Source organism: Plectropomus leopardus, chromosome 7 (genome assembly GCF_008729295.1).
Source record: "Plectropomus leopardus isolate mb chromosome 7, YSFRI_Pleo_2.0, whole genome shotgun sequence".
In the NCBI taxonomy this organism is placed as follows: domain Eukaryota; kingdom Metazoa; phylum Chordata; class Actinopteri; order Perciformes; family Serranidae; genus Plectropomus; species Plectropomus leopardus.
In genome coordinates this window covers 4,622,172-4,646,232 of record NC_056469.1, presented here as the reverse complement: position 1 = coordinate 4,646,232, position 24,061 = coordinate 4,622,172, and the positions used below count along the sequence as shown (strand labels likewise).

Here is a 24,061-nt window from a genome sequence, read left to right as displayed (position 1 = left end):
TACTTGACTTAAGATGTATATTTTCATTTTTATGCACATATAAACAATATCTTTCTCATATTTATTATGTGACTGTTACTGAAGGTGCTGTTAGTTCTCCACACAGCTGATGGCACATGTTAAGGTTTACTTCAGTGTAGGGATGCATGATAATATTGGCACGTCATCGGTATCCGTAGATACTGCCTTAAAAATAAAAAATGTCTGAATCGGCCAACATGCTGATTTCTGCCGATATCACTAACCAATATATTTGTTTTTATTGACAAGTTAAGCACGTACAATACCTCAACCCTCAGTTGAAGTATTTGTCTTATTTTGCGTAATGAATGAATATTACATACAGTGAAAAAGCATGTATTTAATGTCTCCATCTGCTGGTGGCCCTGGGCCATCATGATAAGAGTATGCATAATATGATAATAATTCCATTACTGAAGAGACTTGATTATTACTAAAATTAGATGGGAAAACAGCAGATGAATTGATATCTGTATGGGTTATCGGCCAAAATGAGTTGTCATTTATTGGTATATCGAATATCGCAAAAAAAAAAATCCAATATTGTGCATCCCTAGGTCATTGTGAAAAATGTTTACTGTTTTTGTGGTAGAGATATACAGAGGCACTTTGGGAACTGGATTCTAGTAAGAATGTATTCAGTTGCATGACATCAGTTATGAATTTCTGCTGGTGATGAAAAGACTGATGGCCTCTGCTGACTGAGGACCAAACATGGAGCTTAACTCAGTAAAAAAGGCTACGCAATTCTTAAACTTATTCTCTCTGATCTTTTTTTCCCCAACAGACCTTTTTCAGAGCAGACATTTTAACTTAGCAGGAAAAGTGCAGATAGAACTCATAAAATGAATTGTGGCTGTGTTCCAGTAATCTACTATATGACACTGAAACTAGCTTGAACAGTAGCATTTCCCTGAAGCGGACACACCTAAATGGCAGGCAGCCAGTATTTAGATGGCAAATTACACCTGCACTGTCTCTGCTATATTTCAAAATGTCTTCTGTAAAGAAGGCCAACTATCCTGCCCGATATCAGTCCGATATATGAGGCGAGACCCACCCCCTCCTAGTTAACATCGTCCAAAGGCACCATTCCTCTCACACAGAACCTAATCATTAGTCATCAGTCACCTTTTAAAGGGGCAATCAAACAGCTTAGTTTTACAGTTTCATATAGTAACACCGTCACACTGATGCAGAAGCAAAGTGCAATGTTTTTCCACGTTCACTTCCTTTAAGTTAACCATATTGAGCTGTTTACACTGGATGTTCTGGCTCGCAATCTGCAGCTATAGTTTCAACCGTCTTTTTTTCCACAAGCAATGACCGAATCTGCCAAGAAAACACGCTCACCGATACTGATACAGTTCCTTTATCTATTTATTTTTTCAAAGATTTGGTTTTAATTAACAGCTGCTGAAATTAGCGGTAGCAGTTTCAATAATATATCATATTTCCATATGTGCTTTTTGAAAATAAAAGAAAAGAGGCAAAAACAAAACAAAAAAACACTACTTATAGGGATACTAATACTTAACAAATATTAAGGACATTTGGAGTGTGTAAACTCATGAATTGTTCAGAAATGGTCAGAGTTGGAAAGAAAATCAAGAATTTGAACAGCATCACGCAATTTAAAAAACAAAAATATCAAAACAAACAAACAAAAAGTTTTATTGAATTGCATTGCTGACAGCCTATAGTTTATTAGGGTGCATCGATTATGGCAAAAAATGATAATCACAGATTATTTTCATTGATATTGAAATCATGATTATTTAACAATTTATTTAACATGATTACTCATTCGGCCTTTAAAAACATAAAGCAGTTATTGAACATATAACTCTGGTGTTTATTTTTACACTGGATGTCCTTTAACTTTTAATACAAGTGAACTGAAAAACAATGAAAGCTTTGTGGTGCCGCCATCACCGTGTAACACATCTTGCACATTACTGTAGTTTGTTCACATTCACATAATAATAAAAAAACCTAACCCAACTAATATAATTTAAAAACATAACAGTTACTGTGTCAATAACAGCAAAAAATAATATAAAAGATTGACTTCCTAACCGATGCAGAGAGATGCACTTCAGTGTTAATAATAATGAAAATCAAAGTATCAGAGGCTGGATTATACTTATTCATAGTTCCTAATATAGGTCAAGCTACAAAAAACAAAAACAAATCCTGGATACTACATTTGCCATAATGCATTAGAGTATAGAGTCTCCTTGCCTGGTAAATGTCAACATTCTTACAGACATAAACACGTAAAACTCCATGAAGTGCCCCCCTCATTTAACCAGCCTGTGACGGTAACTGGAGCACCACCACAATCATTAGCAGTCATTTATCCCAAAATCTTTTTTTCAGTGAAATAAAGTGAATACAAATAGTAAACCTTTTCACTGAACTAAGGTCCATGTTTGACAAATTTGTATTTGGAAAAATAAGTACAACACAATCAGCATTTGAATGGTTGTTTTTAATAGACAAGAATGAAAACACTTGATGTTCTTTCAAATTATTCATATTGGTCATCCCTATATGCAAATGGGTTTATTTAGGTATATTTAAATCTTTTTCAATAAACATGATGTGCTTCACGTTGCTAAATTGTATTGAATTTTTATTGAATTCATAATATTAATTCTCTCGATTTATACACAGATCATGCCACTATTTGAATAGTGTCCAATTTTTTAATGCAGCATGCAAAAATTCGAACCACTTGAAATGGACAAAGTAGAACTCTTAACCTTTATATATACCTAATACTCTTTACCAATATATTTTAGTGCAGCAGATAACCGCAATAAATTGTGCACATTTTGAGTAAAGCATGACATTTGTCTAACATGGTGTAGGCCATACTATTCCTTGCCACCCTGATTCAGACACATTCTAAAGAAAATTAAGAACCAAACAATAATAGAAACAACAATTGAGATGCCATTTTCCAACTAAATTGGGGGTGTAAACTGTTCAATGGAAACACTTTTGAGATCACCAGAATTCACGAAAAATTGTTCGGCTCGTCTGTGGTGTCAACCATTATAAACGGCCCTGCAGTACATGAACAAACAAAGAGAATAAAGAGCAAACAATATTAATAGAATATAATTTTTATATTTCTTATTTAATATGATATACCTATATATTAAACATATTTTATATTTTAATATAATATATATTTGGACGACACACAGTATGACGTTTTTTTTTCCATTTTTGACGAATACTGTAGTATGACTAGTTCTGCCATCTTGGATGGCATATCATACTGTGACGTTTTATGCCCATTTAGACGACCAAATTTTAGCATGAATTTTTCAACTCATTGTTAGATGGACCGTACTATGCTGTGTGACACTCTTTATGGACATTTTTGGATTGACATTACAAAAACCTATGGGCGTATTTTGTTGTATTTTGGATGACATACTATAGTATGATGGTTTCTCATGGTTATTTGGACGACATACAATAAGTTATCAAGATTTTATGCCATTTTGGATTGACTGATTATAAGTATGACTTTTGTCCATTCTATTGGACAACATAGAGATTCCTTAGACTTTTTCATGCAATTTTGAGAATGACATATTATACAATGGCGTTTTTATGCCATTTTGGATGAAATACTATACCTATGGTGTTTACTATAGCCATTTGGACGTACACACTATAACCAAGTTTTTATTGCCATTTTGGGATAACGAGAACTCTACTATCACATGTTTATACCGTTTTGAACAACAAACTATTCCATGACTTTTACATGCCAAATTGGAGGACATATGATATGCATGTTTGACTGACTTACATTCGCATTGGACGTGTTCATGCCATTTTGGATGACCATTATATTGCAGAACATTTTCATAGCCATTTTGGACCACATACTACCCTCTGATGTTCTCATGCCACTTTGGACGACATACTATAGTATGGAGAAATTTTTTTGCCACCTTTTGACGACATACTTACTCATAAGAAGTTTTTCATTCTTATTTTGGAGGACAATACTTATAGTATGGGCCTTTTTTGCCATCTTAGGAAAAACATTACCAAAGTCAACATTAAAGTATAAAGTTTTTTTTCTGATTAGGATGATCTGCTATGACATGAATGTTTGCTGACCAATATGGCACAGAATACTATGAAGTTTTTATCTAATGAGGTTTTTGATGCCATTTTGGGACGTAAATACTACATAATAAGGCATTTCCTATGTCATTTTTAACTATACACTATAGTGTGGTGTTTTTTATAGTCCCATTTTGGGATGGACATCTATAGGTAATGACGATTTTATGCCATTCTGACAACATACATTAGTTGTGGCGATTCCATGCCAATTATGGCCGACACTTCATACTTTGACGTTTTTCATACTATTTTGAACAACATTCTATACTATGACTTTTTTTCTGCCATTTTTTTTGACGACATATTGTGCTATGACACTTTTCTTGCCACTTTGGACTAACAAAATCGTAGTATCGATAAATTATGCCATTTTGGACGATATATTAATAAGATATGAAGGGTTTTTTTCCATTTTTGGACAGCTTACTATAACTATGACATTTCATTTTCGTTTTGGAAGACATGCTAAACTCTGATGTATTATATTCCATTTTGGATGAAATACTATACTATGAACTTTTTATGCCATTTTTGACCGACATACTAATACTACGGCGATTTTATGCCATTTTATGACGACACACAATAGTGCCAATACATTTATGCCATTTTTGGAACAACATACTAAGGTTGTATGAGGTTTTTTGTTACTGTTAAGTTTTTTTATGTCATTTTGGGACAACATACGATATACTATGATGTTTCTCATTCCACTTCGGACAACATTACAATAGTATGTTTTTTTTTTTTTTATGCCATCTTGAAAGGACATACTAAAGTATGCATATTTATGCCATTTTTTTGATGACACACGATAAAATGTTTTTAATGACATTTTAGATGACATTCTATACTATGGGATTTTTCGGCCATTTCGGAGGGACAATACAATAGTTTGTGTGTTTTTTATGGCATTTTGGACAACAAACTATACAATGATGTTTTTGTGCCAGTTGGATGATATAGTAACTAGCACTTCCATTTGTGATGACTGTTATACTATTAACATTTTAATGCCAATTTGCAACAACAGTCCTATACTATGATGTTTTCTTTGCTTTTACAATTGTCGTTTTTAGGCCAGTTTTGACGACATACTATAGTTTGACTTTATATGCCACTTTCGAAATATTATAGATACATACATTCATGTTTTCAATGCCATTTTGTGTATGACATACTTATTATTATGAAATTTTTCATGGACATTTTCGAGAACTCTCTATTGAGGGTTTGTATGCTATTTGGACGAGTATATGCAAGTTTTTTTGCTATGTTGAATGAATTAATCGTATGACGTTTCTTTGCCATTTTGGTCAACATACCTGTACTATGACGATTTTCATAGCCATTTTGGGATGACATTTACTATAACTATGAGGCTTTTTATGCCACATTTTAATGAATACATAGAATGCGTTTTTATGCCATTTGGACAACCTACTTAAGTATGATGTTTTTATGCCATTTTTGGGGGTCGACTCTTACTTTAGTATAGTGATTATGCCATTTTGGACAACATAGAGACTATACATACTGGACGGTTACATTTCGCAATATTGGCGACATACTGTAGTATGATATTCTTCCATGCAATTTATATATGACATAGTCATACTATGACTCTTTTCTGCAATTTTGGAAATAACAACCTATACTATGAGCGTTTTTGTGCTTTTGATGGATCTACTATAGTCAGGTGTTTCATGTCATTTCTGGACGACATGCTTATCGAATGAGGAGTTTCTATTGAAATTTTAGACAACACACTGTCATATGGCTTTTTTATACATTTGGACAAACATAAATATTGCATGAAGCTTTGTGATATTTTGGGCGACGTTACTATGATATGATGTTTCCATACCATTTTGGGATGACACTACTATGTCATGACTTTTTTATGCCGCCTTGGAAAACATCAATTATAGTACTGAAGTTTTTAATGCCATTTTGGAGGACATGTACAGTATTGACAATTTTTTGCCATTTTGGATGAATACTATACTATGATGGGTTTTTTTTTGCCGATTTTTAGGACATATTAAAGTATATATGTATGTAAAAGTTAAATAGCGTTTTAATGCCCATTTTGGATAACATAACTTAGTGTGAAATTATATGCCACTTTAGAAGTCATACAATGGTATGACGTTTTCATGCCATTTTGGAAGACAATCATAGTGTACTGTTCTTATAAACACATTTTGGAGGACATACATTAGTATAGTTTTTTATGCCATTTTGGAGACATAATATTAGGTAGTATGTTTTTTTGCCATTTGGACAGATTCGTGTATGATCTTTTATGCCATTTTGGAGGACATACTACACTTGATGTTTCTATTGTTGAGGACATACTATATATGACTATTTATTATGCATTTGACAGACATCATAGTATGAGGTTTACATGCATTTTGTGAATCATACTATACTATGATTTTTTTAAGCAATTTTGGACAACATACTACAGTATGACCATTTTTATTTCATTTTGAAGCATATAATGTATAACATTTTTATGCATTTTGGGATCCATACTAGTACAGGTTTTTATGCTATTTTTGGACAACAGACTCAGTATAACATTTGAATGCAGTTTGTGACAACATGCTATAGTTGTTTATTCTTTTTATAGTATGTCGTCCAAAATGGAACACAAAAACATCAAAGAGCCAAGAAAAACATATTAATTTAATACATATTGAAAAATGCGTCAAAAATGTCCAAAAAAGTCAAATTTTAATGTCAATTTCAATTATCAATGTCATTAAATGGCAGAAAATGGTACTTACTATAAGCATGTTAGAGAGGCGTCGGGAGTATACAATGTGGGGAAAATTTATTAAAAAAAAGCCAAAAACTTCATTAATTTTAGCATGTTGAAAAAAATAACTGAAAAAACGCCATTTGATTAGTACGTTGCAAACGTTCAAACTTTGAATGTCATAAAAATTGATCTGGGAAAAACAACATATTTATACCTTGTACAGATTGTGTCCATAGATATACAAAGTGAAAAAACAGCCAGAAAAAGCAAACAAAAAGTAATTCAAATTTTGCTATATCAAAACAATCACAACAAAACGCCCATCGTAGGGGTATGTCGAGGAAATTTTGAAACGTTATAGCAATTGCTGAAAATGATCTATATTAAAGCTGATAAGGACATTTATTAGCTTGTAGAGGCGCATTTTAGTATACAAAGTGGAAAAAAGGCCAAAAATGTCACAATTTAACATGTCAAAAAAATTACCAAAAACACCATGGTGTAGTATGTGAAAAATGTCAAATTTTGAAATGTCATGAAAATGTTTGAAAACTCCATAGTATAGTATGTCGAAAAAAATCAAATTTTGACATGTCATAAAAATGGCTGATAAGGACATTTATTAGCTTGTAGAGGCGTGTTTTAGTATACAAAGTAAAAAAAAGGCCAAAAAAGGCCAGAAACATCATAATTTAGCATGTCAACAAAATGGACGATAATGCCATAGTATAGTATGTCAAAAATGTCAAATTGTGACATGTCATAAAACTGTCTGAAAACAACATATAGCTTGTAAAGATGTGTCATAGTATACAAAGTGGAAAAAAGCCCAAAAACGTCATAATTTAGCATGTCAAAAAATTACAGAAAACGCCATAGTATAGTATGTCAAAATAAATCAAATTTTGACATGTCATAAAAAAGGGCAGTTAGGACCTTTAATAGCTTGTAGGGGCGCCTTTTAGTATACAAAGTGGGAAAAAAAGGCCAAAAATGTCACAATTTAGCATGTCAAAAAAATTACCAAAATCGCCATAGTATAGTATGTCTAAAATGTCAGATTTTGAAATGTCATGAAAATGTTTGAAAACTCCATATTATAGTTTGTCAAAAAAAATCAAATTTTGACATGTCATAAAAATGGCTGATAAGGACATTTAATAGCTTGTAGATGCGTGTTTTAGTATACAAAGTGAAAAAAAAGCCAAGAAAGGCCAGAAACATCATAATTTAGCATGTCAACAAAATGGACGATAATGCCATAGTATAGTATGTCAAATATGTCAAATTTTGACATGTCATAAAAATGTCTGTACACTATGACGCATCTTTACAAGCTATAATATGTTGTTTTCAAAGTGGAAAAAATCCCACAAACGTCATAATTTAGCATGTCAAAAAATTACAGAAAACGCCATAGTATAGTATGTCAAAAATGTCACATTTTTACATGTCATAAAAATGTCTGAAAACAACATATTATAGATTGTATAGATGCATCATAGTATACAAAGTAGAAAAAAAGCCCCAAAACGTCATAACTTAGCATGTCAAAAAAATTACAAAAAACGCCATAGTATAGTATGTCGAAAAAAATCTAATTTTGACATGTCATAAAAATGGCTGATAAGGACATTTAATACTTTTTAGAGGTGTGTTTTAGTATACAAAGTGAAAAAAAGGACACAAAATGCCAGCAACATCATAATTTAGCATGTCAACAAAATGGACGATAATGCTCTAGTATAGTATTTCGAAAATATCACATTTTGACATGTCATAAAAATGTCTGAAAACAACATATTATAGCTTGTAGGGATGCATCATAGTATACAAAGTGGAAAAAAGAAAAAAAAAAAATCATAATTTAGCATGTCGACAAAATGACTGAAAACACCATAGTAAAGTATGTCAAAAAACATCAAATCTTGACAATTCATAAAAATGGCTGATAAGGACATTTAATAGCTCATAGAGGCGCATTTTAGTATACATAGTGGAAAAAAAGGCCAAAAATATCACCATTTAAAAGACCAAAGGCCAAAAATGTCACCATTTGGCATGTCCAAAAAATGACAGAAAACGCCATAGTAAGTTGAAGCAAAGCCGATGGGTCTTTCTTTTCCATTAATGATCTGTATCAAGACAGCACCAAAACCCACATCACTAGAGTCACATTGCACCTGAAAGCCAAGGTTCGGTCTAGCTGGGCCAACACTGGTGGTGCCTGCAACAAATCCCTCAGCTGTTCAAAGGCGGTTTGACATTGCGACGACCACAACTATGGCCTCCCTTTCTTCTTGAGGTTATTGAGTGGAGCCACAATGTCGGCCAGCCTGGGGACGAACTTGTGGTACCAGCTCATCATGGCCAGGAATCTCTGGAGACTTTTCAGATCTGCCGGAGCAGGTAGGCAGCAATAGCCCCGACTTTTTCTGGATCCACCAGAGACCTCATGACCGAGGAAGGTAAGTCATGGCATTTCTTTTTCATTGAGGGTTAGATGGGCCTGGTGTAGTTTTTGAAACACCGCCTCAAAGTCACACAGATGTTGCTCTTGAGTCCTGGAGAAGACAATGATGTCACTGATGTAGACAAACATATTTTGCCCTTTAACTCCATCAGAACACATCCCATCAGCTGCTGGAAGGTGGCGCCAGCAAACCAGCAAGCAAGCCAGCCCTATCTTCAGTGTGCCTGAGAGCTCAAATGTCACTCAGTGGTGTGAGGGTGAGAAAGTTCTCGTACTGGTGGATGAAATCATTGGCATGTGTAGAACTCCTTGACTTATGGAACTGGGGAAACTCCATTGTAACGGGTGGCTGTGGCCGCCTGGAAAGTCGTAAGTGTGGTATCACCATCAGATGCATAATGGCTGAAAGATGCTTGCTGTCCAGGGGTGGAAAAACTGGGGAGCTTCCAAAAGGTCTGATTTTTGTCTTAGGCCTTTTTTAAATTCATCTCCCCACAGTCACTCCACAGCAGGCATACCAACACACTTTCGTAGAAGACCTGCAGCCTTGCTTCAATACACTTTTTTGCCTCCCAAGCCACCAACAGGATTGTTGCCCAGAGACCTTCTTGCCAGTTCAACATGCTGTCACCTGCTTCTTTAAGCCTATTTTCCAAGCCTCCTTTCTCAACTGTAATTCCTGTAACTGTTCCGTAGATGTGCCCACCACATTACCTTCATCATCATCTGACTGCTGTTTATCCCCCTCCTGTTGCTCTGGGTACATATGTTCCAGCAGGCTGGTTATCCCCCTGATGCCACTTTGATCATGTCTGGTGGTGAAATGATCAAATCAATCTGCAACAATTCACCTTAAAGATAAAACAAAAAAAACAACATTCAAGGTAAAGAGGAACATATACGACTGAAAAGGTTACAGGTGTACAGTATCTGACCCGTGGTAATTAGTTGCTCCAAATGAAACTGAATAATTAGCTATATCTCCAAAGCTAACCAGAAAAAAATCAGTTTTCAATGTCTAAACATGTATCAAGATTTTAGGTCATCTTGTGACTAAAGTCATCTTATACTGAATGAATCAAATTAAATCTCACCTGCTGAGAGGCAGTGATAACAGGAAACCATGGTGTTTGCTGCTGCTGAAATTCCAGGGAAGAGACTTCAGGATCCTGTCCAATTACTTGCCAAAAACTTTTTAACCAGATGAAGTTCTGATGACCAAAACATTGTTCACCTGATAAAGGTTTTTTGTAAGGGTTAGGGTAGTGGACAGTGTGCTGGAATTCTATGATTCGATACAGTCTAACTTCTATGCACTGTAAAAAAACGACAATCAGGTTGAACAGCGGGGAACTGTTAAAAATGACAACCAAGGTGACTACCAGGGTACACAATGTAAAAAATGACAGCCTATAATTAATAAAAACCTAAGTGGCTATGAGTTTACACACTGTAAAAAAAAGGAGAAAACTGAGGGGGCTGCCAGGGTATAAACTGTAACAAAAAGCGTATACACTGTACAAAATGACAACTGAGATGACTAACAGGGCATACCTTGTAAAAAAAACAACAACAATGTGACAACCTGGGTATACACTTAAAATATGACCAAGGAATACACTATAAAAATTGACAACCAGAAAATTCAGAATGTAAATGATCACCAGGGTTTACACTGTGACAAACAAAAACCAAGGCAAATACCACAATGAAAAAAAAGCAAGACAACTCTATAATCTTTAAGCTGTATGCTTTATCCCTGAGCTGAATAATCTCAGTGACTAATAACTGAGAAAGACAGCAAAAACAGTGACAGTGACATTGTGATTTTATTGTGACATGAGACAAATGTAAACAGCATTTCCATAATTTAAAGATCATAGCTTCAGTTATTAAAGGACTGGAAGTGGAGGAAGTTTAAAGTTTAAATGAGGAATCTTTTCAATCAATCTGAATTATTTTGTACAAAGTTCATTAATTTATGACAACAATCTGAAAGATTTCTGTTGCCGTGATCCTGTACCTACTGCAATGTAAGGGCGGGTGATATAGCCTTAACATAATATGACATGATTTCAGGGTGAATTGTGGTGCAATAACAATATTCTTAATAATATGACAAAAATCCTGAAAAGTATTATTAATTGCAATAACATACATTAGCAACAAAATAAGTGATATGGCTACATATGTCAGTATCAATGGAACAGTTTGCCTTCAAATATTCAGTAAAAATTAAACAAAAACTGTCTTAAATTTCCTAAGTTTGCAAACAACAGTTAGTCAGAGCGAAATTCCGATTCTGTATAAAATATAATAGTACAATAAAATAAAATCATTCAAACATCTTAACAGTTGTCAAATACAAAAAATGTACCCTTGAATCTTTAAATTAGTAGGTCAGCGGGCAATCGCCCCCGCCCCCCCCGAAATTATTGAGTTGTTGTCTTCAGTCTGGACTTTAAGCTCTGCCATTTCTCTGATGCTTGTCCACTGTAACTTGTCCCTCAGTGTTGATCATCAGACCCTCCTGTGCACACACAGACCTGCATTTTTTCTGACAGGCTGTTATATAATGTCTATGTGACTACTGCACATACACAAATATATATTATTTTGGTTATATGTATAGTTTCTTTTAGGACAGGCTAATGAAGCAGATTCCCGCGTGCACACGTGGACAGCAGAGAGGGAGAGAAAGAGACGCTATGCTGCTGGCAAAAAATGTTGTGACACATTTACTGCCTGTCATTCTGAGACATGTCTAGGGAGTAGCCTGGGTGGCAAAGGCCATCCCTGAAATCTGATTGGCCACCCTGGGTGCCATCCCATTATGACTGACTCTTTGTCCAGTCAGTTTGAACTGTTTGGTGATTAAACTGGGTTTTTGTTTATAGGTGCAATTTAGTCTTAAACCTGAGAGGCAGTAATGAGCCAAAGTAGGATGTCTAACTTGACTATTTTTTTATACAAATAAAAGGTTTGTTCACACAGGCGTATTTGTTGCAAAAGCACACCGCTATAGCAGTGAGAGGATTACTCTCAAAAAGGAGGAGACTGTCAGACCTACAGAGAACACAGAGACACTGAGGAACCAGACCAGAACCCAAGCCCAACACCAAAGCCAGGATAAAGAGGTTCAGTGAATGTGGTGTTGAAGGTGTGGAGGTGGATCAGTGTGTCAGAGGAGACTCTGAAGAAGGACAGAGTGCCAGCAGGATAGCCAACATACACTGCAACTCTGTTAGAGACGGAAGAGGAGGAGGACGTGGAGAAGGAGGAGGATATGGTTGTTCCTCTGTTATTGTGAGAAACAGAGTAACCACCTCCACCAGAGCAATACAGACTCCAGGACACATTATTCAATCCAAACAAACAGTCAGCTTTGTCTCCTCTCCTGCAGATTCCTCTGTAACTCACTGACACTTTGACGCATGCTCCCAGTAGCAGCAACCAGTCAGACCAGTTCTACACAGCAGCTGAGGACACTCATCAAATCTGTCTGGGTGATCGTGATAAGGCTGTACCTTGTCTACATGCGTCATCTTCCTGTTCTTGTCAGACAGTTTGATGTGTCTGTGTACTGTGTTTGGGTCGATAGTGAGTGCACAGGAATCTGATGGAGAGAAAACGATAAAAAACAGTTGCAGTTATTGATCTGCCATCACTTTGATGATGGCATTGGAGATTTGCATGAACAATGTCACAGTTTGAAGATGCTTTGTTATCATGAATCAATTTGAAAACACACTTACACTTCCTCAGGCCTGGTCTCAACCATCGGACTCCACCAGGCTCCACCCTGATAAGAGAAAGAGGATCAGAGCAGCACTTCCTATGTCAACATCATAGACTGTAACTAAAGATGGAAAACATAACAGCTCTCCGAATGTGTAACTTTTCAATATGGATCGCCCCTTGGTGTCTGACTGCAGTATAAAGCCCACCCCCCCACTTTGAGTTTTTAGTTTGTCCTATGTCCACTCACCAAAGTTCAAGCCAAATAAAATTTTCCCTAAGATGTTTTCTGTCACTAAAGGTAGTTCTCATTACCCTGGTGTTTGTTCAAGTGTTTGTTTTCATGATCAGTTGAGTTTTAATGAGTTACTCAATTCTACAAAAGGGGGAGTTTCTGCTATGATTGACAGTTGAGACAACCAATCTGTGTGCTCACATTCAATAGAGCTGCTTGCAACTGGTCGGACAGGTGTTTTGGCCGGAACTCCCCCATCGCGGATATCAACAGTGTGCAGAATCCGGCTCTAAATGACATCACCATCATAATATGGCAACGCCCGTATCTTGGACATTTTAACTTCACTTGTCCATCTTTATATACAGTCTATGGTCAGCATGCAGACAGAAATGACATGACTCTCATACACATACCAGAAGGTTGAGAAATACTCTTGAATGTGGCATTTCAAAAGTCCTGCCCTGTCCTGTCCTGAAGTTGTCAGGTTCAAAATTCAGTTTCAACTCAATATAACTACTTTGGAGTCAGTGGAACAACAAAAATGTCAGTAATTCTCCATCATAAGACTCTGACTTATTAATGATTCCTGAACTGCAGTTACTATTTGTTTATACAGAGCAGGCAGAACTGACTGACTAAAATGATTTCATTTGTCTTAAATTTTACTTTCAGTCAATAAATACTCCTCACAAGTCATTCTACTTTTGTTATAGTATCATATAATGGCTAATAACCTTTTAAAGTGCTGTCACTTCACCTAAAGCTCAGAAAGTCTTGTTATAGAGCATTGTTGATGTTAATAGGACATCATTCTATATCTGTTATGACACATAGGAGTAGTAATTATGGTAGTTACAATGTACTGTGTAACTCGAGACTTAGGATCTTCTTTCAAACACTGTTATCACTTTGGCATGTATTATGAATGCTGAACTTAGGACATTTTATGTGCACCACTTCTAATAATTCATAACCTTTGCTATCACTTGACATTCATTATTATTAATATTAGTAAAAATGAATGTGGACATATCATCAGTACTGGCCTATATATGCTTTAAATTGAAATATTAGAATTGGCCAATGTTGATTTCTGCCAATATGACACCTTTTGTTATTTATTTAAAGTGAACAATTTAGTAAATGATACAGCACAGCACAGGTATCAAAACAACACATCTGAAAGAAATATGATACAAATACATATAAATGATATAAATTAAACTGACAGATAGACAGAAGATAAAATAAATAAGTAAATAAATTAAATGCATACATCAGGGATAAACTGTAGTTTAAAAAATCTGGTCGGATCTACACAAATCACGCAAATTAACTATTTTGGATTCAAATCTTTTTATATCAAAATGAAAGACAGTTCCTTGTACATGCAGAGATCTATCCAAACTGCATCAACCATTAACAACAGTCAATTATCATTTTTGTTTCTGGAGATGTTCACCCCAGAGACTATCAACAGAAATATATCCTTACTATGTTCAACCAGTGTTCATACCTGAGAATGTCGAGTCTACAGTGAGGATTTTTCAATCTAGCAGTCAACTGCTTCACTCCTGAGTCTCCTGGATGATTGTAGCTGAGGTCCAGCTCCCACAGGTGGGAGGGGTTGGAGCTCAGAGCTGAGGCCAGAGAAGCACAGCCTTCCCCTGTGATTACACAGACTGCAAACACACAAAACAATACACATGGCAGATTATCTGAGTGACTAAAGTGATTCACACTAAGAATAGTTCTGTACTTTTAGTATACATAGGGGGCCAGAATGCATACAGCAGCATCAAAATAGAACTTGTTTATTAAAAAAAAGTCAAAGAAATGTCCTAAAATCCTAAAAAATGTCCTGAAATCCTGGAAACATCATATAACGCTAGAAACGTCATAAAGTCCTAGAAACATCCCAGTATCCAATACATTTCCTAAAATTCTAGAAATGTTCTAAAATCCTATAATGCACCAGAGAAACTAGGATACAGTAATAAAAACCAGAGGTTAGAGAGTTAAAAAGGGTGGAATAGGGAGACCTGAATAGGCTGGCAAAACTATGCCCAAGAGTGAATTAGGTTACTGCTCCTTTGTGTTGAGAAGGTGAATAAACGATGGTCTCGTCGTGGTGGGGGAGTGCGTCGTGCACTTTTGTACAACTGTGATTCAGAAAATGCCCGGTCAAATGGCAAAGCGGGAGTTAATCTCATTCAAAACGGCTACTCCAAGAGGTTTTCATTTTACCCAGAAGAAATACCACAGTACCCTTTCAGTAATTCACTGGAGACATTTACATTAAGGATGTAAGGCACTTGATAGGATCAGTGTGCCTGCACTGTATAAGAAAATGGCTCAAACTAAATGCATGAAGGAGAAAAAGAACTGAGAATAAAGCAACAAATGCATTGTGATATGTATGTTATTGTGCTTTTTCACGCTCGCCTTTGTAACATTATGGGTGGCAGTCATCTGGCAGATAGCATAAATTCAATGGGAGATATAGAAACACAAGGAATAAGGACACATTTTTAGCTGAAATGGACTTACATAACATAAGAGGGTTAGGAGTTTTGGCAGGACAAAGCTGGTTAACATAAAGCTTTCACAAATCACAAAGTGGATTAATTCAAGACAAGTCCAAGTTGATTTTCCAAACCAATGAGTACCATTATTGCAGAGAATATTGACTGCTTAGGTAATAGCACCACTTCCATCTCTGCCACCTAACTGTGGCGTACTGGTGGATTTTGCTATTGAGGGGAAGAATATGCAGTTGGTTAACCCCTGACTGTGAAATAGAATAGTTCCAAGGATAGTTAGGTGGGGAATAGGAAAGTGGGGAGACATTGTTAGGCCTCATGAGGAGGACAAAGAAGAAAAGCTAGAGATAAAATGGGTCCAAAGCAAAAAAACGAACTGCAAGTAAAAATATTTGAGCTGATTCAATCTAGAGAATCAAGCAAGAGGCTCAAATATTCAGATTGAATCCATGCTCCCAACTCTATTGCTCCCTTTTTTTAAATCCTTTTTCCTTTCACTCCCAGTAGCTGTTTAAACTACTGTGTGTTGTTGGGGATGTAGATAGACTGATAGATAGGTATAGCAATTGTTTCTTGTTTCATCAGTGGATGACTGCTCTACCTCCTGATCCACAGTCTCCCCAACCCAGATACTAATTTAGAGCAAATCTTTAAAATGTATCTGCGGTATATAATAACTGCAAAAACAACAAAACATGATGAAATATTATCAGGAAAAGTAGTTCCGTGAGTCCAGAAACTAATGCCCAAGTTAAGTTAAAGGTCCTTGGACAAATCACTTTTGCAGACAAAATACAAGTTAGCTGTTTATCCAACAATGTAAATCAGATGGCTATTACTTTAATGGGTTAATAAATCCTGACCTGAGAGTTCCTGAGTACAGTGTGGATTCCCCAATCCAGTGGACAGAAGCTTCACTCCTGAATCCCGCAGGTTGTTGTTCCTCAGGTCCAGCTCTCTCAGACTAGTGCTAGAGCTCAGAGCTGAGGACAGAATGTCACAGCTTCGCTCTGTGAATGCACAGCAGCTCAGTCTGAAGAGGAAATAATGAACAGGGCAAATAAAGTGAGAAGAAGATGAGTTTGGACTTAATATGTAAACTCTCCTCAGAATGTTAAAATAACTGCTGCTTTACTTGTTGGAAATGTATCAGCTAATCTTGACTGAATCAATAATAAACAGTATCAAAATCACATGACATTCAGACAAGTTTTAGGTTCAAAATCTCTGCCAGAGTTTAATTTGTACTCTACATGCAAATCAGGAATTAGAACAAAATACATTAGAAAACGTTCTGCTCTGTGAATTTTAAAATACCGACATTGGAGGGCCTTTTTAAATTTAATGGAGCTCAAGGTTTGGTGTAAAATCTTAAACAATTAACCAAATCTTCAACAAAATCTAAAAAAAAAAAAACAAGGCAAACTGTAACTTCATGCAACCTGAGAGTTTCCAATTTGAAATTTGGACTTGTCAGTCCAGCTGACAGCAGCTTCACCCCTGAATCCCGCAGGTTGTTGTTACTCAGGTCAAGCTCTATCAGATTACAGGACTTGCTGAGAACTGAGGACAGAGCTTCACAGCTTCTCTCTGAGAGGTAACAGCCAGTCAGTCTGGAAAGACAATAATAAGGAAGTAATAAGTTATTTATTTTTCTTCTCCCCTGTTGAAGCAGCAGTACATATTGATGAATAAATCCCACTTACAGGGCTTTGTTGGAGGCTCTGACCACTGGCAGCAGCTGCAGAAAAGCCTTCTCTGAAGCAGAGTATTTCTTGAGGTCAAACACATCCAGATCTTTTTCTGATGACAGTAAGATGAAGACCAGAGCTGACCACTGAGCGGGAGTGAGATGTTCTGAGAAGAGACTTCCTGAATTCAAATACCGTTGGATATTCTCCACGAGAGAATGATCGTTCAGCTCATTCAGACAGTGGAACAGATTGATGCTTTTCCCCGGAGATGGAGTCTGTTCAATCTTTGTTTTAATGTACATGACCGTTGCCACATTGGATTTCGAGCCATCTTCTGTCTGTGGTTGCAGTCCCTGTAGGTGTTTCTGATTGGTCTGCAGTGAAAGACCCAGGAGAAAATGAAGGAACAAGTCCAGGTGTCCATTTGGACTCTAAGGCCTTGTCCACAGCACTCTTATAGAAGGTTGTCACACAAAATGTATTTTTTTGTGTGAGCAGATTGACACCACAGTTGATGAATGTCAGATTGACATGAAGAGCAGCCAGAAACTCCTGAACACTCAGATGGATGAAGCAGAACACCTTTTCTTGGTACAGTCCTCTCTCCTCTTTAAAGATCTGTGTGAACACTCCTGAGTACACTGAGGCTGTTTTGATGTCGATGCCACACTCTGTCAGGTCCGATTCATAGAAGATCAGGTTTCCTTTCTGCAGCTGCTCAAAAGCCAGTTTTCCCAGAGACTCAATCATCTTCCTGCTCTCCGGACTCCAGTGTGGGTCTGTCTCAGCTCCTCCATCATACTTGATGTCCTTCATTTGGTCTGAACCACTAGGAAGTGAAGACACGTCAGTCAGGGTCTTGGGCAGCTCTCTTCCCTCTCTGGTCTTCAACATGTCCTCCAGAACTGTAGCAGTGATCCAGCAGAAGACTGGGATGTGGCACATAATGTGGACGCTTCGTGATGTCTTGATGTGGGAGATAATTCTGTCTGCCTGCTTCTTATTTCTGAATCTCTTCTGGAAGTACAGCTCCTTCTGTGGGCCAGTTAACCCCCTGACCTCTGTCACCATGTCAACACACTCAGGAGGGATCTGATTGGCTGCTGCAGGTCATGTGGTGATCCAGAGGCGGGCAGAGGGAAGCAGCTCCCCTCTGATGAGGTTTGTCAGAAGCACATCCACTGAGGTGGACTCTGTAACGTCAGTCAGTGTCCTGTTGTTGCGGAAGTCCAGAGGAAGTCAACACTCATCCAGACCATCAAAGATGAACATGACCGGGAACTCTTCAAACCTGCAGATTCCTGCTTCTCTGATTTCAGCAAAGAAGTGGTGAACAAGTTCCACCAAGCTGTACTTTTTGTCTTTCAGCACATTCAGCTCTCTGAAAGTGAATGGAAATGTGAACTGGATGTCCTGGTTGGCTTTGCCTTCAGCCCAGTCCAGAGTGAACTTCTGTGTTAAGACTGTTTTCCCAATGCCAGCCACTCCTTTTGTCATCACTGTTCTGATTGGTTCTTCTCTTCCAGGTAAGGCTTTAAAGATATCTTCTTGTCTGATTGTTTTTTCTGGTCTGTCTGTTCTCCTGTATGCTGTTTCAATCTGTCTGACCTCATGTTCATTGTTGACTTCTGCAGTCCCTCCCTCTGTGATGTAGAGCTCTGTGTAGATCTGATTCAGAAGAGTTAGGTTTCCTGCTTTAGCAGTCCCTTTAAACACACACTGGAACTTCTTCTTCAGGTAAGATTTGAGTTTACTTTGACAAAATACAGCAAGAGTTCCTGAATAAACAGACAACAAATAATCATAGTACGTGATTTCTGAAGCACATGTTATGAAAGTTTAATCCCTCTAAAGCTGTGCTCGCACACAGTCAGACAGACGACAAATTGGATATTATTTTGGTGGAGCAAGACAGTAAAATTAGGTAAGACCAGCAGATAATACTGGTAACAGTTGACGGCATTGCTATCTTAAGTAAAATTATTTAAACTTTTTGCTATCATACCTGACATATTTTCAAATGGATGTTACATAGCTCTTTCACACATGGAGAAAACTTGGGCAATCTGGACAATTTCTGGACATTATTTTCTATTATTTCTGTGTCCTTTCCCCTTTTTTCCCTGTGTACCAACAGCTGAGCCATCAAGTCAGCAATATGTCAAGCTCCTAAAGTTCATGGACAACACCACCGCCATTGGACTCATCTCTGATGGGCATAAGTCTGTCTACAGGTGGCAGAAAGAACAACCTAGAGCTGGATGACATATTTTACAATGTAGCCAATAGCACCACCTTGTGGCCAATAGTTAAACACCACTGTACTACTTTTTTTTTAAAGTAATATTACATGGCAACAATATCAGTGAAGTTGTACTGATTAGGATGCTGAACAAATCTGCAGCATTTTATACATTTGAACCTGTAGGTGGTGCTACAAGATTTGAAAACCCTTGTTGTGGCAGAAGCCTGCAGCTGGGAGTAGCAGTATTTTTGGTTTGACAATACTTGCTTTTATTTTTATTTTTTCTTATTTTGTCCTTGTTATGCATCAATAAGGCAAATCCCTTGTATGTGAAAACCTGCTTTGCATTAAAGCAGAATTCTTGTTCTGTTATTTTTGTCAATCTTTTGAGACATCAGTAAATGTCCAATTTATCCATCATGTTAAAGCTTTAGAGAAATCCTCTTACTGCTGTGCAGACAGTGATCCAGCTCCTCCTGCTCCATTGTCCTCAAGAAGTGCAGTGTGATCTTCAGAAAAGCTTCTCTGCTGTTCCTTGTCTGCTCTTTGACTTCATCGTTCAACACCTCCTCATCTTCCATCACTCACTCTTCATAATAGTGATAAGTTTCTCCTCCCACAGCTGGAACAAATACATTTACACGAATAAAACACTTGGCCTCATGCAACAACATTCTTGTAAATTTCTCTGATATTTTTCTTAATTTTCTGATAAGACAGAAATAAATACAAGAAGTCAACTCCAGATGCACCAAATGCTCTAAACCACCCAAATTTGCTCTTTGTGTGCACAATGCTGAATCCCACTTGATCATATAAGTCACCTATTCGTGCAGGTAATGCCTGCTAAACACTATAGGAGGGCAGGTCAACATTCAAAAAGGCTATAAGATGAAGAACGTCAAGTGATACAAGTGCTCTAACCACTTGTAAAATGTTCTCTTACCCAAGAGACAAGCAAATATGGTGGTAGTGAATCCCAAATATCAATGACTACTAACAAAAGAAGAACAAATCCTGGATATAAGCAAACATAAAAGAACATTTGATGATTTATCTTTTCTTGCATGAGGCCCAATAAAGCTAAAACCATGTAGCCAAACAGCACATCCATGTTAGATGGACTGACAACTACTGGTCTAAAAAGTGCAGCAGGAAGATGATTGTGAACAGAAAAGATGTGAAAGTAGTTGTTGTATATGTACAGACCATGAATATTGAGTCCAGGGGAGAGTGATGCTTCTGGGCAGACTGAGCAATGGGACCTTCTGAGCTCTCTTGATCACAGGGGTCACATGGTGCGATGAAAAGGATGAATGAATGAATGAAAACTGAGTAATTTTAGTTAATGCCACAGATTCATGCAAGTTCATATCAGAGGGGGGATTATTCTGTAGTCTTTCCTGAGAATTAAAACAATTACATTATAAAAATGCTGTTGCAATTTACATATTATTTTGTTATTTTTATTCTTAAAAGTCATCAGAATGCAGGAAACAAAGTCCCTACAACTCTTTTTTTCTTTTTTCTTTTTTTTTGAGGAAAAACCCCAAAGTCCTTCTTTGGTTTTGAAATCCTCCCTATTTTTCAGGTCTCAAGGTTGGCAAGTCCAGGGGGTTGTCTTGTAAAAGATACCATCAGAGGACTCTACCGATCTGTTGGAAGCGTTCAGTGTTCACGTGGGCAACAGTGGAGAAAACTGGAGGGGGGTCAACTGGGAGGGACGGTCTCCCTGATCTGAACCTGAGTGGTGTTATGTTACTGGACTTCTGTGCTAGTCGTGGACTGGCCATGACAAAACATGTTTGAGCATAGGATCATTGTAGTGTACTCGGTACCAAAACACCTCAGGCCAAAGATCAATGATCAACTTTGAGGTTGTATTAACAGATCTCAGTTGAAGAAAGGGGCAGTGCTGTCAACTGATCACCTGACGGGGGAGGCAGCCAGACTGACCTTATAAATGCAAACACGTAACGAGGGCGAACTGGGAATGCCTGGCTGAAGCCCCTGTCTGCAAGGCTTCAACTCTCATTTCTAGAAGACTTGTTTGTGCATTCTCAGGGAGGTTGAGGACTTGGAATCTGAGTGAGCTGTGCTCAAAGCCTAAACTGTGGAGGTGGCTGCTAAAAATTGTAATTTCGTTGTTTAAACTTTAATAAATCTATAAATAAATCTACCTACAACCTTCTAAAAGTTCTGGTCAGAGGGTCGTCAGTGCCTGTCGTAGTGGGGCTGTGGCTTTGACATCCGCCAAAGCAAAAACCCAGGTATATGAGGAGTTCGGAGAGGCTACAGAGCAGGACTTCCGGTTGGCCTCAAGGAAGCTCTGGCAAACTGCAAGACTTAGGTTGAGTTCAGCAGTGCAGATGAACTGCAGACCCACACTGGGGATATTGTTGAGCAGTGGAAAAAGCTATTTGAGGAACTCCTGAACATGACCAACCTGTCATCTGTGGAGAGTTCAAAGACTCAGAGAAGCCTCACCTATGTCCCTGTTAGACGGTCTGAGGTAGTCAAAAAGCTCCTCAGCAGCAAATGGTAAAAGGACTGCACTTGAATAGTGCTTTTCTAGTCTTTTCGACCACTCAAAGCACTTCCACAGGACATGTCACATTCACCCATTCACACACACATTCAAACAGTGTTGGAAGAAGCTGCCGTACAAGGTACCACCTACTAGATAGTAACCTTTCATACGCATGCACACTCAGATGCCAAATCGGTTCAGTATCTTGCCCAAGGATACTACGACATGTTGCCCGGAGGAACCAGGGATTGAATTGTTGACCTTCCAATTAGAAGACAATACACTCTACTTCTGACCCACACGTCAAGGTGCCAGGTGTGGATGACATTCACCGTAACAAGCTTATGGTTCTGGACATATTATTGGGCTGGGATCATGAAGTTTGTCCATCCATTCTACATATATTTTTTGAAGTTTATGACTGTGTCCCTCAGAGAGTCCTGTGGGGGTGACTGCCGGAGTGTGGAACACTTCGGCCAATACAAGGAGCCATGCGATACATTATAAAACCAAAGTGAGAGTCGTGTGAGTATAAAATGGGAATATTGGACAAAGCCAGGATGAAAAGTCCATAGAATATTTGACCAAATGAGGTCTAAATCTGAAGACTGGTTTTACTGGACAGCATTAAAATGTGAAAATAAAAATGAAAGTGAAGAAGAGCCGTGCTGAAAATAATCATATACAGTGGACACACAAAAAAATGCTCTTCTAAAGATTGCCATAGAATTATTATGTATCAAGATATTTTTTCCAGTTTTTTTTTATGAATGCCATTATTAACTTAAGTACTTACCATACATAACAAATATTCTTTTCTTTTTTTTAGAAAAACATTGAATCTGATCAGTTTTTATTTTTTGTGCAAAGTTGTTTGTAAATAAATTGCTCCACCAGTGGATTACTATGTATCAATATATTTTTTCCAATTTTTGTCTTATGAATGCCATTATTAAGTTCAGTCCTCACCACAGATAACAAATATTCATTAATTTTCATAATTTTAACTCTTTAACACATGAACAAGATTATTATGAGAACATTTTAAGAATCCCTATTAGAACAGCAATTTAAAATGTGTTTAAGCATCTGTAGCTGCACACACCTATGCACGCACACACGCACACACGCACGCACGCACACACACACATTAATTTCTAAACACACACATGCACACCACACTATGACATCCTAATCACTAAATGAAAAAAAAAATAGAATAAATAAAAATAGAAATCAAATTGCAATGGCAGTATATTAAAAAAATGCATTTTGAATGGGAGTCAATTGCACAATACAAAGCCGAAGGGACACACGTTCCTCTATTTAGTTTAAAAGGCATTTTAAAGACTTGAAGAAAAAAAATCATGATAAATCATGATAAAAATACACAACTTGGCCAAATTTTATGCCATCATGCCAAGTTACGCAAAAATAAAATTCAAAAAACACAAAAAAATGTCCATGGACCCAGTAGGGTTAAAATATATCTGGATCATTAACAGCTGATAATATAATCTAGGAATATTATAATATTATCAGTGGCTCACCTCTTTGTAGCAGAGAGCTGTTGTCTTTTAAAATCTATGAGATGACCATTCGACCAGTCACTCTTCATGGACACACAGCTGGGTTCAGGTTCTTT

At 37.1% G+C, this 24,061-nt stretch overlaps 1 long non-coding RNA gene and 1 pseudogene across 1 annotated transcript; one reads left to right on the top strand and one right to left on the bottom strand.

The window, feature by feature from the left end:
• Window positions 1–11,250: 11,250 nt before the first annotated feature.
• On the bottom strand, window positions 11,251–20,639 carry LOC121946276 (annotated as a pseudogene).
• LOC121946278 lies at window positions 19,088–19,942 on the top strand. Its single transcript, XR_006106002.1, has 3 exons — window positions 19,088–19,167; window positions 19,276–19,378; window positions 19,779–19,942. It is a non-coding gene; the product is annotated as an uncharacterized LOC121946278 (long non-coding RNA).
• Window positions 20,640–24,061: the final 3,422 nt, after the last annotated feature.